The sequence below is a fragment of the Ambystoma mexicanum genome, chromosome 13, assembly GCF_040938575.1.
Source record: "Ambystoma mexicanum isolate Mex_15411 chromosome 13, UKY_AmexF1_1, whole genome shotgun sequence".
In the NCBI taxonomy this organism is placed as follows: domain Eukaryota; kingdom Metazoa; phylum Chordata; class Amphibia; order Caudata; family Ambystomatidae; genus Ambystoma; species Ambystoma mexicanum.
The window spans coordinates 525,956,740-525,975,681 of record NC_090938.1 but is presented as its reverse complement, the minus strand read 5'-3'; positions in this window follow the sequence as shown (position 1 = coordinate 525,975,681).

The following is an 18,942-nucleotide window of genomic DNA, read 5'->3' as shown; positions in this document are numbered from 1 at the left end:
AAGCTAAAATTCAGACAACCAGACAAACACTCAACATCCCTACACCCACCATCGCACCGCCACCCCTTCCAACAGCACCAAACTCCTTCTCCTTCAAGGAAATCAAAGAATCTGACTTAATTAGCATCATGAAAACCATCAAACCATCTAATTGCAAAAGAGACATATGCCCAGCCACACTCATTAAGGACTGCGCCAGCCATCTCGCCCCCTTCCTAACAGCTTTTGTGAATGCATCCTTTGCCACAAGCAAAGTCCCCTCATGCCTCAAGGAAGCTTGGGTCCGCCCTCTCATAAAGAAACCCTCCCTGGACTCCTGCTCACCCAACAACTACCGACCCATCAACTCGGACCCTTTCCTCCTTAAAATACTGGACAAAGCAGCATACTTACAGGTACAACAATTCATTGAGGAAAACGAACTTCTTGGACTACGCCAATCAGGTTTCCGCCCAGGTCACGAGACTGAGACAGCCTTACTTGACTTAAAAAAGCAAATGGATGATGCAAGAGACAAGGGGGAACCTGCTCTCCTCCTCCTCCTCCACCTCTCGGCGCCATTCGACCTCGTTGACCATAAAGTCCTATGTCCCCACCTCTCCACCACATCCAACCTCTCTCCTAACGTGCAAGTCTTCTCAGACCTTGCCTCAGCCTTGCCCACTCTTATTGTATGCAGTGTCCCGCAAGGCTCATGCATCTCGCCCACTCTCTACAACATTTTCACACGGCCCCTGTTCCTCATCCTCAAATCCCTGGGTATCTCGAACACGAACTACGCTGACGATACACAGATCCTCTTCACCCTAACAGGAGACTATGACACTGATTCTAAAACTCTTAACCACGTTTACAACACAATTCAAGCCTGGATGGCAGCCAATGGTCTATACCTCGTCAAAACCGAACTTCTCATAGTTGGCTCTAAAGAGACACTCAAGAACCTTGACTCCCAATTCAGTCACTTTACAATTGCCAGCATCAAAATCCCAGTGGCAAACACAGTAAAAACACTAGGGAGGTCATTATGAGGTTGGAGGTAATCGAAAAATGTTGCCGGTAAGGGATTACTGGCACCTCATACTGCTCCCGGCTATTCCGACTCAACAAGCCGGTATTGGCGCCACCCCTGATAGCGTGCTCCCCCGTACCGGCATGCGTCCCTTAGGCCCAGCAATAGCGTGATGGCGCTAACAGGAGGACATCACAAGTCAGGCGGACATGCAAATACCAGCATCATGAAGGCGGTAATGAGGCGTACTTGGATGCCGGCAATACTGGCATCGCGAACCACCCCCAAACAGCAATGTGCAGTGTTCCCAACTGCCACAGGTGCACACAATCAGCACAGGTGGTGGCAATGGAGTCTGGCCCAGCACAAAAGGAGCACACACCACACCCCTCACCGCACCAAAATGATTCCACTTGTAGTAGCAATACTGGGGCTGGGGGACATGCTTGCAATGCTACACCAGCAACAACAACAGGCACCACAGAGGAGACACAGGAGGACAAGGAGGGTGAGACAGGCCCAGCAAGCCCCACCAGTGCAGCCAGTAGTACTACACAGGCAGCCCCCAATCCCTCTCATCAGAGCCAGTCCATTCAACCTAACCCCTGAGCAGATCCACACCCTGTACCGTCTGGACCGGGAAACCATCACCACCATTGTGGACATGATACATGAGAACATTGTCAGCCTGATTGAAATACGCACCGCCATCACACCTCTACTGAAGGTAGTGTCTGTGCTCCACTTCCTGGCCACAGGCACCTATCAGCACACAGTGGGGCACATGCATGGCATATCACAACCCTTATTTTCTTGCATGCTGAACCAAGTCTGGATGCCCTCCTGAAGCACACAAGGGACTACATATCCCTACCACTGACTACCCAGGAGATCTTTGACACTAAAGTTGGCTTCCATGCACTGGCAGGTATGCCAAATTGTATTGGTGCACTTGACTGCACCCAGGTGGAATTGGTGGTCCTGCATGCAACAGAGGTGGTGTACCGCAATTGTAAGCTATATCACTCAATCAATGTACAGATGGTATGTGGCTCCAGCAAGATCATCACACATTGTTGTGCCCGATTTCCTGGATCAACTCATGACTCAATGGTCCTGCAGAACTCTATGCTACATGGAGTGACATGCAGGACGACGTGCCTGGCTGCTTGGTAAATTGCATGACAGGCACATGGCAGTGAAATGGGGGGAGAGATTCACACACCAACATAGTGTCATTGTTGTGGTGACAGCACGATGTCCACATTCCAAAACACTGTGCCCAAAAGCATCCCAAACTGAACATGACCAATTACCATAGAAATGAAGTAAGCTGCACACCTATCACAACATGGCAAACTTTAAACCACCCCACATCCCACAACACGTGCACCACCCATCATCAAACCTCACCCTCCGTAACACAATCCAGCAACATGCTGTGAGTATTCACGATGTAAATGTCTGCAGCAAATCACCACACAGGACAAGCATCCATGAGAGTGCACAAAACAAAACCACCAAGTGAATCCATTGCTTGTCACAGGGCCACCACAGTAGTGCAGCATGTCACCATGGGAATAATCAGCGCTGAATGGCAAATTATGCAGAGACTACTGCCAACGCTGCCAGTAAGAAAATCATACAGAACACTACACATCACATATATATCACAAACACAGCGGTATGCGTCCACAATGCATGAGCAACATCAAGGCAGTGTACACCGTGTATCATCTTGAAGATGCAATCCACACCATAAGACCATGGGACAGCACACATTGAGGCAAGGAAAAATGTGTGCATACAACCAGGGACATGTGCATGAGACCAACAAATATCTGCAGTCATGTGTGATAAGTACAGCTGTCCATCATGAATCGACTAACACATACCTTATTTTGCTCCCATGCAGGTGATATTGGCTATCCCTTGAAGCCATGGCTCCTCACCCCTGTCCGAAACCCGCAGAACAGGCACGAGGAGGACTACAATCGTTCCCATACCCGTATCCGTATGGTCATCGAGCAGACCTTTGGCCTGTTGAAGGCACGCTTTTGCTGCCTTAGCCGGTCGGGTGGGGCACTCCTCTACAGGCATGAGAAGGTGGCCAAGATCATCATGGCATGTGTCATGCTGCACAACATGTGTATCCGACGGAACGTGCCCCTGCCCCCTGACATTGAACTGCAACCACCAGTTGATGAAGAAGGGGATGAAGAAGATGTGGGCGCACATCATTGCGCTGCCGATGCACAGGAGGGACGTGCTGTGTGCCACTCTGTGATTGGACAATATTTCTAATACACATGGGTGCAGAGGGTGCCATGAAAGTGGGACAGAGGGCACTGGGTGTGGGAGTACATGTACACTAGGCACTGTAGACCAATAAATGACACATATGCAATGAGGAATGTCCACTCAAGTATTTTTTTCTGCTACACAATGGGTGTATTAAACTGTTAAATAGTACAAAGTGCTCATACCCTCCACCTCAAACACACCCTCTCCCCCTGCCCTCACAACTCCCCCACACACCCTCTCCCCCTCCCCCTGCCCTCACAACTCCCCCACACACCCTCTCCCCCCACAACTACCCCACACTCCCCCTCCCCCCACAACTCCCCCACACACCCTCTCCCCCTTCCCCCACAACTACCCCACACTCCCTCTCCCCCTGCCCCCACATCTACCCCACACATGGTGTCCAAGCAAATGTTGCAGGTTACTGCGTCAATTGCCTTTATCAGACTGCCCCATCTACTTCTGTCCACTTCCCGCATCTGGTGGCATCATGTCCGATCGCCGTAAGGTGCGTGCAGACCTGTGAAGGGGGCTGGTCTAAGTTGAGCTAGATGATGATGCTGTGCCCACTTGCTCCTGTCTCGGGGCAGGACGCTCTGCCTCCATGGCATCTGCTATGCAGCAAAGGACCTGCCTCAGAGCAGTTACCTCCTCGCAGATACGCGTGGTACTGGCCTCAATTGCCTGTCTCAGGGACGCAGTGTTGTCCCGCCCCTCCTGCCTTGCCTGGGCACCATCGGAAACAAACTGCCTGACTAGGGCTGTCAGCTCCTCCTGGCGCTGCATCGTATGTTCCATTTGCTGCACCCCATCCCGGACACCAGTGGAGGTGGATGCTGCATGTGTCAAATTTGCACATTTGTGTGGCTCCTCTGTGGTGCTCATGCTCCCTTGACCTGGCTCCCCTCCAGACTGCTCCTGTGTGCTGTCATTGGTGGAGTACAATGGTGTGACCTGGGGTGATGGTGGGGGACTGGGTGTGGCAGGTATGTCTTATGAGTCATCCTCCACAGACACACACACCTGGGTTTGGCTCTGCGCATCCTTGTCCGTCTGGGGCGCTGTGGCTGCTGCCTCCCCAACAGAGCTGTTCGCAGCTGAAAGGGCCCCATCGGCCACTGTCTCCTGTGCTGGCGACACAAATGTTGTGGGGACTGTAGCTGTAGTAGTTGCCCTTAGCCGCACCAGTGACGTGGCATCCTCTGGTGCCTTCCCCTACTGTGCCAGTCGTGGCTTTCCTGGCCCTTTTGATGTTGGAGGCCTGTTGTCTTCCTCCCAGCCCCTGGCCCTCTTCCGGGGAGTTGTTGCCTGTGCCGCTGAGTCCCGGGGCTCGCTGTCAGGACCTGAGCCTGTGGGGGACCGAGAGAGGGACGGCATCAATGATGGTTCTACAAGCATCATGCATACATTGGTATTATTGCTGTTCTACACATTAGAGGGGAATAGGTATTGGAGTTTTCACAATCAGGTTGCTTGCTATATGGGTGGAGCATGCAGGCATCCGTCAGGGTCACACATGTTTGAGGTGGTGTATGCTGTGTGACATGCATTTCTGTTGTGGACTGCGTGCAGTGTGACTAATGCTGTTTCCATGCCTGTGGGGTGTGTGTCAGGTATGGCATTGGCCTGCTGCATGCATACGGATGTGTCAGTGCTGAGGACGGCATCTAGGCAGGGATGTGTCCTTGTGTCTGTAATGGCCCATGCATTGCCTCATAGCACGGTCAAATTGGTGGACTATCATCATACTTTGCATTACAGTGTTTTCTTAGGGCACTCACCGCCATCTGCCGATGAGGTGGCACCACGTTCCATCTTCCCCACACCTTCAATCTCCTCAATGCAAATTGTGCTGGCGCAGAATTCCTCCCACTGGCTTAGTTTGATAGGGGAGCTAGGGTCACCACCAGTAGCCAGGCCCTGGCTCCGGTTGGCCGACATTATGTTTCAGACTCTGAGGGGCAGGTCGTCCCATCTCTTGCGCACGTCCTTCACTGTGCGGAGGGTTTTCCCGACTGCACTCACATTTTGGACAACAAGTTGCCAGATCTCTTTTTTTTGGATCTGAGCTTCTCTCTTGAGGTTGTTGGCAAAGACAACCTCAGCATTTTCTGTCAGTGTCTCTGTGAGCATTGTGAACTCGTCCTCCGTGAAGCGCTCTTTATGCTGCAGGGCTGTGCCTTTTTTAACTGCCTTTGGCATGGTGCTGGTGGTGATGATGTATTTCTGTTGTGGTCCTGTGTAGTGAGGATGGCAATGGATAGTGTTTTTCAAGATGGCCGCCGTGCCCTTTCCCGTTCTGGCACGATGACGCTACTTCCGGTTCCGCTTATTAACGGTCACGGCTAATAGCAGTGACTGCTAATGCCGTATGCATTGATGACGGCCACGTTATTTAGGGGTGGACGGCGGCGGTAGTGCTGTCTGCGCTTTCCATGATGCCGCTAAGGGGCATTTTTGGGACTTTTCCGGCATGCCGGTACTGTCGATACTGGCATGCCGCTACGCTTGTGCACGCGTACTCGTAATAGCCAACTGTTAGCTGCCTCTTTCCTACACGGACACAGTATTTGCTCCATGCCAGTAAAAACAGTTTTTTACCTCCAACCTCGTAATGAGGCCCTAGGTGTCTATCTGGACTCAAATCTAACAATGACCAGGCAAGTGATCACCATCGCCTCAACAGCAGCCTACCATGCCAAACTGCTCACAGCAGCAGACCCTTCCTATCAAAAAATAACTGCATCACAATTGCCAAAGCCATAACAGGGTCCAGACTTGACTACTGTAATGCATTGTTCCTGGGCACCTCTTCCAAGAACATGTCTAAACTTCAAACCATACAAAACAGCGCTCTTAGAGCAGCCACTGGAATACCCAAGAAAGAGCATATCACGGCAGCTAGGAAACTGGCACACTGGCTCCCAGTAAGAGAAAGAGTCATATTTAAAGCAATTGCCCTCACCCACAAGTGCCTCCACCTCACTGTGCCACCTTATCTCTCTGAGAGAATTCACCCCACCAGGTCCACAAGACCAACTAGAACCCCATACACATACATGCTCACAATCCCCAGAGTCAAGAGAGCCAGAGCAGGTGGGGTCAGTTTCCCATACCTAACAGCGGGGTTTAGGAAGATTTTCCCGAACAAAAATGGTTGCAACGACCAAAAGTTCAAAAAATGCTACCACCAAAGGTTCGAACACCAAAAGTTAAGTTTGAACCTTTGGTGGTAGCATTCTAAAAAAAAAAAAACAGGGGTTGCGGTGGTGTCCCCCGCATCACCCCACTCACTATACTTTATGGAATAGTGAGCGGGGGCTGCGAGGGACACCTCAGCAGCCTTGCGTTAAAAGAAAAAAAAAGGACCCTGCAGCGCCGGTTCCCGATCTCGGAAGTGAAAGGGAACTGGCGCTGCAGTGTGAAGATGAAGGTAAGTGGGGTTTGTTTATGTTGGGGGTGTGCTGTGGGTGGGGGGGTGTTATGGGTGTGTTGTGTGTGTGGGTGTGAGAATGTATATGTGTTCGCATGAGAAAGGTGCAAACTTTTGGTAGTTTGCACCTTTCTCATGCAAACGTTTTGCCCGCGGTACTTTCAGCCGCGGGCAAATCACTTGGATTCAGCAGCGGTACACTGGAATGTCCTACCATCACCCCTGCGAGCAGAAGTCTCTTACCTAGCATTCCGGAAAGCGATGAAAACCATGCTCTTTGACTAAACTTATCTAATACCCTACTCTCACTTGTAACGTGCACACCTAGACACTTGCTCCAAACTGAATCTTTAGCTGAATGATTGTATAACAAGGGCCATGTCCTATGCACCTTTACCTGATTACTCTAAATTTGTTACCCTGACATGTATGTCATCTTTCTGTAACTAAGACTGCCACAAGTAACAGTGCCACGATGCCTTTGGGCTGTATGTGCGCTATACAAATATAAAAATAAATAAATACATTAATTCTTCCACCATTTGTCTTTTTATCAACAAGTGCTCCACATTGTCCAAGTTTCTTTTTTCTCCAATATACTTGCCTTTCAACTGACCGCTTAACACATTCCATTGTTGTTGGCTTGCTGCTCTCCCTTTTTCTCCCACTGCCTGCCCAACCTACCAAAATCACCCCAGTCTCACCAGCTGATGCCTTGTACACCCAAACCATTTCTGTTTGTGGTCCCCACTGCGTCCCTCGAAACCTAGTGCACAAAAGGCTGCATCAGGAAGTGCGACAGTGTGTCAGGTTTTGTGGGGCCGGGTCTGGAGAATGCGATCGGACAGGCCTGGATGTCTGTAAAGGTAAGTTGGTGGTGGGGAGAGTGTGGCAATGGTCCTGTGCAGCGGGAGGTGGAATTTGATGGGAACCACCCCTGAAAAGGACACAGGGAAGGGACAGCCAGGCATAAGACCGAACCTGCGAGGGGTAGCCTTATTGGCTGCCTTCCGCAGACTGGTTCTTATGTCTGCGACATTTAGACATGCATCCACCATGTCATGTAAAGATCTACCAACTGGTTTCTTGCTACTCGCATTACTTCATTCCTGCCCATACCCCTCAAACGATGCCTTAGGAACCCTTGCTCATACTATCAGACCTGCCTGTGCTCCCACCTTTTCGCTTTTTATCCTGCCTCACTCCACCCCCACTTCAACCATCTGTCGCAAAGCCAAGTAGAATCCACATAAGATGCAACTCATGGATTCGATTCACAACGTGTATTTGGAACTATGCTCAGTGTTTGACAACTCGAATGGCGTCAGAATGGTGAAACATCTTAGTTTGAAAGGGCTTTCTGCAGTCTCTTATGTGGAATCAATGTGCTGTATGCTGTATTATTAGGTGATTGGCCTTCCCTGATTGATCACTAGATGGATAGGGGCAGTCGGATGCGTTGGGAGCTCTTGCTGCAGATCTAGGTTTCCCCTGGAGCAGGTTCCACAGCATCTCCAATAGGTGAGGTAGGTCTGGAGGGTAATTAGATGCCTGATCTGGTTAATCTCTGCTTAGTATCCTGAGCCTGTGAACTTCCAAGTGCATTTTGCTCCCCTCCAATCTGATGATTACTCGTCCCTACATGCCTTGCACTGGAACTAGTCTCTAGCCCTCAAGCTGGCTGTCCTCTAACCTCCTTTACATTCTGACACATGCTAGTTTCTCATCCTGCTTCTCCCAGACAACCGATAGGCTTGTGTGGTCTTACTGTTTGTCTGGCACGCTCCCAATGCCTCCAATGGACTTCCTACTGTCAGGGTGCATGTGCACATGCACACTTGCGCTTTTTCTCTTTTCTTCCTCTCTTGTTTTTTCTTTATCTTTTGCTCTCTGTATGTGTCTGACAAGCCATTGGGCAAAGAAGTGCAGAGAAGTCAATATTATTCTCTCAAGAGGGAAACGGGCTTGAGGAAAGCTACAAGGTGACATACAACAACATGGAGTAAGGCAATGTGCACACAGTATACATGTTAAAATCTACTCTTCACATCGCTTTAGCAGAAACTGATATGCAGTATGTTACAAATGAGCAGCATTTTAGGCTATTCCTTGAGGCTAGTGACTTTGGCTTAAGAGTATACATTTCAGAAAAGAGTTTTGTTTTAACAGCTCTCTAAACACCAGTCTCTTCTCTTTCTTTAGGTGTGTTCCTAATAGGATAAAGACCGGTATTATCACTCCACTTGTGAAAAAAGATAATTTGGATCATAAGTAATTTTTTTGCCGTCACAAATCTGCCTTTTTCCCCCGTAAGATATTAGTAAAAACTGGTTATTCTTAACCTAGTGATCATATTTTGTGGTGGAATCTTCGGAGGCCCTATCAAATCATTTTTGATCGATCGTAGGTTTGAGACTACCCTTCTCCATGTGACAGGTGTCATCCAGCACATTACTGATACCGGCAGAGCAACTTGTTTGAGCTGCTGGATAGCTTGATGGCGTTTGACACCGTGGACTATGTAATGCTCCTAAATGACTTATTGCAGCGCAGGGGGTTTGGGTGGGTACAGTATTGAAATGGGTCCAATCTTTTCTGCCCAAAAGGCAGCAGGTGGTACATATTTTCCCCTGTAGGTCTCGCTCCCCCTCTTCCTGTGTGCTGTGCCCCAGGGATCCATCTTGTCACCAATGCTTTTCAATCTCTTTAAGGAACTGCTTGGGTATCTATTATTATAATTGTTGTTTTATAATGCTTAATACCGGAGACCAGTTTCTAAGTGCGAGACCGGGGTTCGAACCTGTGTTGCTATGCCTTGTCTTCCTTCCAAGGCAAACGCGTTGCCCCTGAGCTATCCTTCCGGCCCTATTTTCTGACTATGTATGCAGATGGTGCACAACTCTAGCTTTGATTGTTTGGCCCAGTCAAATTGTTTGACCACATGCATTCTTGGCATCATTTATTGGCACTTGGTAGTAATGTGCCATCATTAAATCTATTGGCAAAATCATTAGCATTTATTCTGAATTGTTGTTTATCGATGCAACTTTGGGCCTCATTACGAGTCAGGCGTTAAGGGGTTAACGGCGCCGTAAACGGCGCCGACCCTTAATGCCTGATTCCGAGGTCCCTTAGCGCCATGGTGAGTTTAACGCCTGCTTTTTGCAGGCGTTAAAATCCATGGCGCTAAGGGACCATGGTGCTAATTACGCCACCGTAATTTACGGTGGCGTAATTAGCGCCTTCCCCACTCCCATTATGCCCTATGGGGCAAAAATGGGAATGGGGAAGGGTAAAATGGGAAATGGGGATTTACCGCCCCACTCACCTTGGAATGGGGCGGTAAATCCGCCAACCACCATGGCGTAAACACAGTTTACGCCATGGCGGTAAAGGTACGACCCAGGCGGTAACTTACCGCCTGGGTCGTAATGAGGCCCTTTGTCTTTGTAGAGGAGGAGCCAAGTAACCCCACCTCAACTGTTTCGCCCATATTGCCTGTATGTTGGGAACCAGAGTATGTGACATACACAGAACAATTAAAATGACAAAAGCCAGAGTATGAAAACCGTGCAGTACCTTTAAGAATACCAATACCTAGGAGAATCCTAGAAGCAACATTCCCATTGAGGAACCCATACCTGCATATAAGGAAGTATGATAGTGGTTTAAATGAGATTCCTGAAGAGCAGAGCAAATAAACAATAAAGGTGAATGTCGACGTCACACTGAGTCGAGTTGACGTAGATTGAGGATGCAGAGATATAAGAGAATGAAGATATTCTATAAGACATCAAGAAAGTATCGAGGATAAATGACATCTTGGTATCAAGGTGAAGAAACGTATGCCATAGAGACAATGACGATATCAAGTCATTTTACACGTGTACAGTTGCAAGAGAAACGCAAGCAGACAAAGCAATCATGAGGCTAGCTTTATAGTAAGTAGATTGCAGCAAGCGCCAATATATACATATATGCAAAATGATCAAGTGCAGAATGGATGTTTCCACTATGCATTATACTGGTGCTGGACTTTAATAAGAAGGCCTCACTTTCAGTGTGTCGCAGTTCAAAAATAGGTTGAATTAACAAAGTTAATCTCGGAGAGCAAAGTTGGATGAGCCAAAGAAGCCATGGTCTTATCAAACAGGAGCAAACTGACATTGGATACAAATCGTGTGAAAGAAAAGAACTCCTGTTCAGAAGGCATGAACAAAACAAAGACGTCAGAGGTCTATTAGAAAATAATATTTTAAATGCACGAAAGGCTCGGTTTTTATGGTCTCCAGTCACGTGGAAAGATGAAGTTGAACTAACGAGATGGTCACACCTACGCATGCTGGCAGAGCGTGCCTTCACTCCCTGAATTTCTCAGAGCTATGAATACTCTCAAGGACTAGCTTCAAAGCCTAATTGAAAGTAGACCACTGAGGTGATGATGGATGGATATGCTAATTGGTGGGAATTTATGGTTAAGGCGAGCTCACCAGCACCTGGATGGCCAGCCTGCATGCTGCTAGACATAGATGGAAAAGTACTGACGGAGGTTAGAAGCCAACCAATTGTAGAGGACCGCATGATTAAGGGTCCTCTAGTTTGTGTAACCAATCGGACGTTGTACATTTAGTGACGTTCATAGTGGTCATTTTTAGGGAACGGCTTAGTTGCCCCACCTGATGTTAAGTAGCCAATTATATTCACTCATTATCCCATACAAGTATGGATTGTTTACTTAGATGATTCACTGAGAGCCTATCACCCATAACCATAGGATTTTGTAGTTTGCCACATAGGATGATGTCAGTAACACGTAGGGTAACGTCATCAATGACAAGTTTTCTGTATAAAAGCTCAGTTTTTTTATGAAGTGCTTTGAGTAAGAGGATCGGGCGAGTTTGTTGATGTTCGTTGTACTCCCCGTTTTAGGCAATTGATATTAAAACAGTTATCCTTTTGCCAAACTACTCGAGTCATTTTGATTATTTATGTATGAATAAAATCTGCATCCCCATCCATCTCCAGGGTATTGCTACTCATATTAAAGGGCTGGGTTATCCAGTTCATCTTCATGTTCATCAAGTATCTCTTTGTTATATCCAGCCTTTTGAGCCTCATGACTGCAACTGTGCTATGCTTCAATCTCTGCTGCCCTCAGGTGGGCGATGGAAAAGCCGTACTGGCCGATGCCTTGTTTCATCTAAAAGCCCCTGCAAAGGGGCATTTTACTCTGCTTCAAAATTGTCTGAGGCAGGAAATGTGACCGGGTTAATCAATCTTAGTCTTTGCATTGGCTCCTGATCAAATCACAAATTCTTCTTAAAATGGCTGTTGGCTTTTTAAAGATGTTCGTTTAAAGATAATCGTTTAGGTCATCCTTCCCATATGACTTTAAAGCTGCATATTTTAGAGGGAAATAGTAACTCTTAAAATCTGGAAAAATCTGTCTTGGAAATCCCAAAGGTAAAGAAAGTCCAGACAAAAACGCAAGCATATTCCAGTTTTGCTTTGGGTTTCTGGAATAGTCTTCCCTCTCCTTTAGTTACAGCTCTGTCATTACCAGTTTTTTGAAACACATTAAAAACATATTTTTCCAAAATGAATGTGTTTTATAAATTGGGGTCAACATTGTTTTTTAAAATGTTTTTGATACGATGTTGTGTGTTCCTTTTATAGCGGATTTTTCTTGTATTAAACTATTAACTTTATAAGTTTAAAGCACTCTGGAAATCATGTGATTAGGTTTACAAATATAAATATCTAAAATGAGATCTTTTGTTTTTAATGATCCAATCACAAACTACATGCTGAAAGGCACCATGGTACTGGAGATTTAGTTTGACTGGTATATCTTTATAGGATATTTTAACGAGGATGGATAACGCAAAGTTTTTTACATTTTTTTTAAAATGATGATAATTACCAAGTTTCCTAAAAGACTCAGTAATTGAATTTCGGAATAGTGAGGCCTGATGGAAAAATACCAATGTGTCTCATTTTAAAAGGCATTGCTTGGACAGTGTGAATCAATCTAAGTCTGCAAAGTGCAAAGATCTAGGAGGAACATAGTTTTCTGATAAACCTTGGCGCTCTGGAGTAATTGCTGTGCTCAACACCTTATATTTATTGGTCTCCCTGACATTCAACTAGTGTAACTTTTGAATTGATCTGGTTGTTGAGCCCTCTCTAGGGATCTTGAGCAGGATGTGGGCAAGCACATTTTGCGCTCCTTGAAGGTTTTATTAACAGTAATGGAACCGCCTTACTGTAACCCAACCATGCGAAGACAATGGCATTAGTCAGTTGAGCGTCATGGCTGAATGTGAAAGGAGGAAGATGTTTCTTTGTCTGGCCTAGTTGACGGATGCAAGAGTCAATCACATTATAATCTGGGACACCAGTGTAAATCCACTATCATAATTCAGAGAAAACTAAGGGTGTTCTCCTGATGAGACCCCTTGAATCCCTTATTCAGGTGGCTCGGGAAGGGCTGGCGCTCTCAGATCCCAACCCTGGGGGTGGATGAGTGTTAGGGTTGCTTCCTCCAGGTGTGTTTGAGGTGTGTTTGTTTGTTGTAGGAAAGGAGGTGTTAGGGTTGGCTCTTATACTTGCATGTGTGCTGAGCAAGGATTGATGTCATCATCAGAATGTAGGCTGTGAGTGTGTAGTGTGATGTCAGAATGTTTAGAGTTGAATGGGTTCTAACCCAGGCAGTTAGATTATGTGAGCCTGGGTGGTGGGAGCCAGTGGGCTCCTGTCCCTTTCCTCTTTATCTCCTAATAACTATGATGACATCTGATCCTCGTAACAGAAGAACCCTAATAAAGTAACCACTATGCGTACCTGGCCTGTGTATCCTGAGTGTCCCTTGGAGTGAACCCTATGACCAAGAGCCGGTCATAACAATGAGCCAAGGAGGATCTCCTGGGTAGGAGAGCCCAGGGTTTTGCTCAGGGGAATGCCCCAGGTGAGACCCGGTATTACACCGGGGAAGAGGGCGAGTAGGACAAAGTCCCTGAGGCTTTTATAGGCTTTTACAAATCAACCTCCCTTCCACCTAATGAATCTCCCTTGCCAGAATTCAGCAACCCCTCCACATGTGGTAAACCTATTAGGAACCAAACCATGTTGCAGTGGGAAACTACATCTCCCAGAGTCCCTGCTTGCCTGTCGCCTACCTGAGTACTCTGTCATTCGTCTACCAGTCCCTCTGATTATTATTTGCCGAACTCCCAGTCTGCTTTGACAAAACTCTACAGTTCCAACAATTCCCCTATTCATTTCACGACAATAATCCTGGTCATTCCCTTGGCAGACCTCCAAACTATTATTTTTCCCATTCATTTCACAAACCCTACAATTCTCACCCTTTCGAATTTACCAACCACCTAGGACAAGCAACATATGGATGAATAGCAAGTGTTAGCGCTCGTCCCAAAACAATCTTGATATTCATGGGAATTCCTCTACAATGAAAAATTGCACACAGTCCAGGTTCAAGTGCGAAATATTTCTGGGAGAATACTTTAATGTGATAAAGTCCTTCGGTTAGCCGACACGTGTTTCGACCCCTACAGGGTCGTCCTCAAGGCGTTACCGGTATTGGTAAAAAATGTATAGCCTGATGCTTAGAGCATGGGAATACAGTGGGCAGAAACGTCTGTCTTGCAGTCACTGTGACCAAATTAGAATTACATTTTCAGATCCCAGAGGGGAAATAAAGGTGCAATCCGACTTAAATGCTCAAGACACTGATTTTGCAAGTTGGCGAATATGTAGCACGTGTTTCAAATGGGCGGGTTAAATCCCTGTTTCAAAAGTCCAAGGCCACGCCGTCCTGAACAGGGCATGTAGTGGAAGCAAAGACAACAATGTAAATGGGGCAAGTGTGCACACGACTGAGGGATGCTTGCAAATTAGGGTAAAACAGTAACCCATGCAAATTCATTGTGATGATAGAACTGTGCAAAGCTTGACTTGCGGCTTAAGGGAAAGCCTGACTGGTGGGGGGGGGCTAAGTCCCAGACTTGGTTAAGGGAAGAATGTAAGGGGTTTAGAAGACATTTACTTTGGGAACTGTGTTAAAAGGGCAGTGTGTACCCAATGGAGGGGTGCCAGGAGAATTTCAAGAGAAGTGAATCCTGCATTATGAGAGAACCAAGTAAATGGGGGCCTTTTGGCAAATGTGAACCTGGCTGAGGGATGCCTGTGAATTAGGGTGAGCAGTAATACACCCGTGAACATTGTGATGACAAGTGTGAACACGACTGAGGGATTTCCACAGTGAGTGGTTGGTCTGAACCCGACTGAGGAGAACCAACGTTGAGAGTGGTTGGTCTGAACCCGACTGAGGGAGGCTAACGCTGAGAGTGGTTGGTCAGATGGAGGCCAATGTTGAGAGAATGATTCAGAGCCCTTTGAGGGGGATCCAGTGGTAAAGCGTAATCACCCAACGTGAAGATTAGCAGAAGGAACTTTTGTTTTGTTGTGAATGTTATATCAAACCCTCTGAAGCAAGAGACTTGGCATGAAAGAGACTTGGGCACAGAAGGTCCTGATATTAAGAAAAGGAACTGTAACCTTGTGCCGGAGAAGCCCAGGAGTGTGCTGTGCTCAAGAGTCCCTGCCTTGTCCCATGCTAAAAATGTGCGGAAGGGAGACCCCGGCCATAAAATCCTGACTTATCATTTTGTGAACACTTATTTCTTTTCTTGTGAACATTAACCCAAACTCTTTTGTAGCATAGCAGTAAGGATTGGCAATCTTTTTTTAGTATAGGCCCTGTTTATTTGATTTGGCTCCACTATGACTGTATTATTATTATTTGATGGTCGTAGCTTGCTCCCATCTTAGATTTAGGTTTAGATTAGGCATTTATCTCACACATTTTTACAGTTTAATAAACACCCTTGAACTGTGATCACTTGTGTCTGTCTTACTTTGATACCATGTCTTCCTTACATAGTCAACTGGGTAAACTCAAAAAGGCTTTTTGTGGTTATAGCGAAAAGGAGCTGTCAAGCTAGGTCTAGCTGACATAAGTCACGGTTGTCCCATGGCTTTTCTGTGGGCCAAATGATATTGAATGCAGTAAATCTTGGGTTGCAGGGATGTTAGACACCAAAGTTACCGTCCAGTTTTGAAGGTGCAGGGTGTGCTGGCCGCGGCACTGAGCAAAGCAGATGGCATAAGGCCCCATGATGCCACCAATGGAGCAAACAAAAAGGAACCAGAGGCTGAGGATCAGTGCAGATGCTTCTGTAGATTAGATTGCAGTCTCAGTGGAAAAAGACATGCCAGTGTTGGCCCAGTGGTTCCAAAGCTGGTAAGGAAAGGCTTGAACAGTTGTGGTCTTGATGCTTCATAATGCTTTTCCATTGCAGGAGAGGCGAGGTCCCAGACACAAGGTTAGCCAGTTAAATTGCTGTAGAGTGCTATTTGGATGAGACCTGGAGTGCTGATGTGAGTACCTTTTGTGCCAGAGTCACGAGAAAGGGAGCCTCTGTGTGGCACCCTCTGTATCCCGAAGTGAAGTCAGGAGAACAAAGCTCCAGCAATATTTTGCCCTCATGTGCGCAGGGGTTTACGCCTCCTCTTCCTAGCTAACGACTCTGCTGGCTAGTTCCAGTATTTGATCAAAGTATAGGGCTGTTTATATATCATATGGGCTGGATACTCATCCTGGCTTCCATAAGGCACCCTGCATCATTCACATGTTTAGCGGTCACCCAATCATGGATGGTTGCCTCATTCTGGCCCTGGGTCTCTTCTTGTCCAAACATTCAGGATGTGGATTTAGCAGTGAATCCCTGAACTAATGAAGAAGGAAAAGGCTCCCACATAGGCCTAAAAATGTATTCAAGACATTCAAACACCCCTTAAGCTTCTCAGGAGAAATTATCTCCAGTCCCACAACTCTAACGAAACTTGAGGACCTTTGGCATTTTAACGAGTACTGCACACACGTTGGATGTTCAGAAGGTCGATTGAAACTGATCTGCTATCACACTTTGAAAGGTAAAGCCAAGCATCACAAAGCGTCTGTAGGCCTCGATGACTTACCAACGGGGCGAGGATCCAAAATGGAGCCACTCGCCCCGAGACAGAAGGCAGTGTTTGAAAAGAAAGACACTAGAAAAGCTGAAAAGGTGGAAACAAAATGTTGCTGAAAAAGAAATAACTTACCAATGCATACAATTGTGCTCTCTAGGTGCTCCTCTGATAGAGCAGAAACATGAATTGAGAGGCCCCAGTGTGGCAAGCTAGAAATAGTGTTCCATTTCCAGGCAGAGTCCTGTTTACATTCTGACAACTGCCTAATCAAGGTTTATTTTTTATTTTTTATTTGAACGTGCACTAAGGCATTGGTGCTTCCTCTTCAGTATGTGAGGGCCTTTATTGTGAGCCTATATGTATCTTCCATTTGTACAGGTTACTTGATTGACAATTGAAGCATGTGTCCAACTGGATCCAGTAGAAGCCAACTGAGGTATCCCACCCTAGCTGTGAATATCAACTGCTGTCTCATGCTTTACACCTGAAGGCAGCGTACCCCGATAAACATTTCAGTTGTTTATTTCCAAATGGTTTCTACTGGATCAACTTGCTCAGAGATGAGTGCCTGAACATTTGTGGAGTTTCTAATCAATAAATTTCCAGCAGTGTTTTTATTTCATCAGATGAATTCCATTATTAAAACCCATATGTTACATCTGGAACCAGAAGAAACAATGGGCGTCATTATAGGTTTACCTGTCCGGAAACAGGGGCTCACCGGCACCCTTGTTTCCAGACTGGCAAACTACGTGTTTGCCTGCTGTGGCCGCTGCGCCCGACAGGTCTGACCCTGCCGGGCACAGCAGCCATGGTAGGCAGACTGTTCACGGAAGCGCTGCACCGTTAAAAACAGTGCCAGCGCTTCCGAGTCAAGGGACTCTATGGGAATGGGGACTTCCATTTTACTTGCTCCTGTCTTCCCGTGCCGCCGGACTTGGAATCTCCTTGTGACACCGGGAAGTCAGGCGCCAGTCAAATATTACGAGTCTGGTGGCAACCAGCTGATAGCACTTGGCAGGGTTACCGCCGGACTCGTAATGAGGCCCAATGTCTTGGATGTGAATCTTAAGTTTCACTAGCATGGGGTAGTAACCGCTGGCATAGTACCACTTGGGGTATCCCCTCCACCACCAGTGTATGCCATCTCAGGTTTTTTACTTGAAGGCAGGGCGTCCTCATGCATATTCCAATGTATTATTTCCATGTGAGTTCCACTGGATCCAGTTGTGGATATATCAGGTTTTGAACATTTTCTGAACTTCTATGAATAAATGTTCAGGGATTTTTGACCATCCCTATGCACCACCCCTTCATGCCCGGACCTGTCAGACAGTGCCATGCAACCTCTACTCGTTTGCTCGATAATCACAACCCTCCATCGCTCATCTGCATCTCGTTGCCTCACCACCCCCATTTTCCTTGCCCCATTACCACACTGGCCCTCATTCCCTCGCTCTTCACAGACCTTCTTGGCAATGTCTATACCAAAGCAAAACTTTTGGCTTTGCCAATGCGTGTTCAGTTTTTATGTAGCACGTCTTAGGAATTGTGGCCACTGGTTTATGCACACTCAGTGGTGACACTTAAGGCAACTGAGGTACAAATAGAAGGCTATCTGACCAGGATCACACAGTTTTAGTTACGTGGGGAATCCAGATTACAAGTTTCAAAATCATACTCCTAAATGTTACATCTGCACCTACATCAATAAAACACGAATCGGAATTGTCAAAAAGAGTAATATCAAGGAAACTTGCTAGGTATCCCTACAGAAAAATGTTTATGCATTGAGTATAGAGGATTAGCCTAACGTTGGGTGTTTAACCAGGAGATTGCAACACGTTTCTTCGATTTTGCTGTCTTTCAGAAACCCATCCTCCAGGGAATCTCCCCACCCACTAAAAGGGGTAGTTTTATTCTTAATAAAAGCACCCTGGCCCAGAGGGGAACAGACAAAACACAAAAAGTTGTGTCAAACAAGGCTCACATTTAGAGGCAAAATGAGGGCAAAGCACTGCTTATCTTCAAAAGGCATCACAGAAAAGTGCTTGGCTGAAACCCCTAGGGAAAAACAATACATATTTCTAGATTCCAACAGAGGTGGTGAACTGCTGCATTTGACAATAAAAGGGGGCCA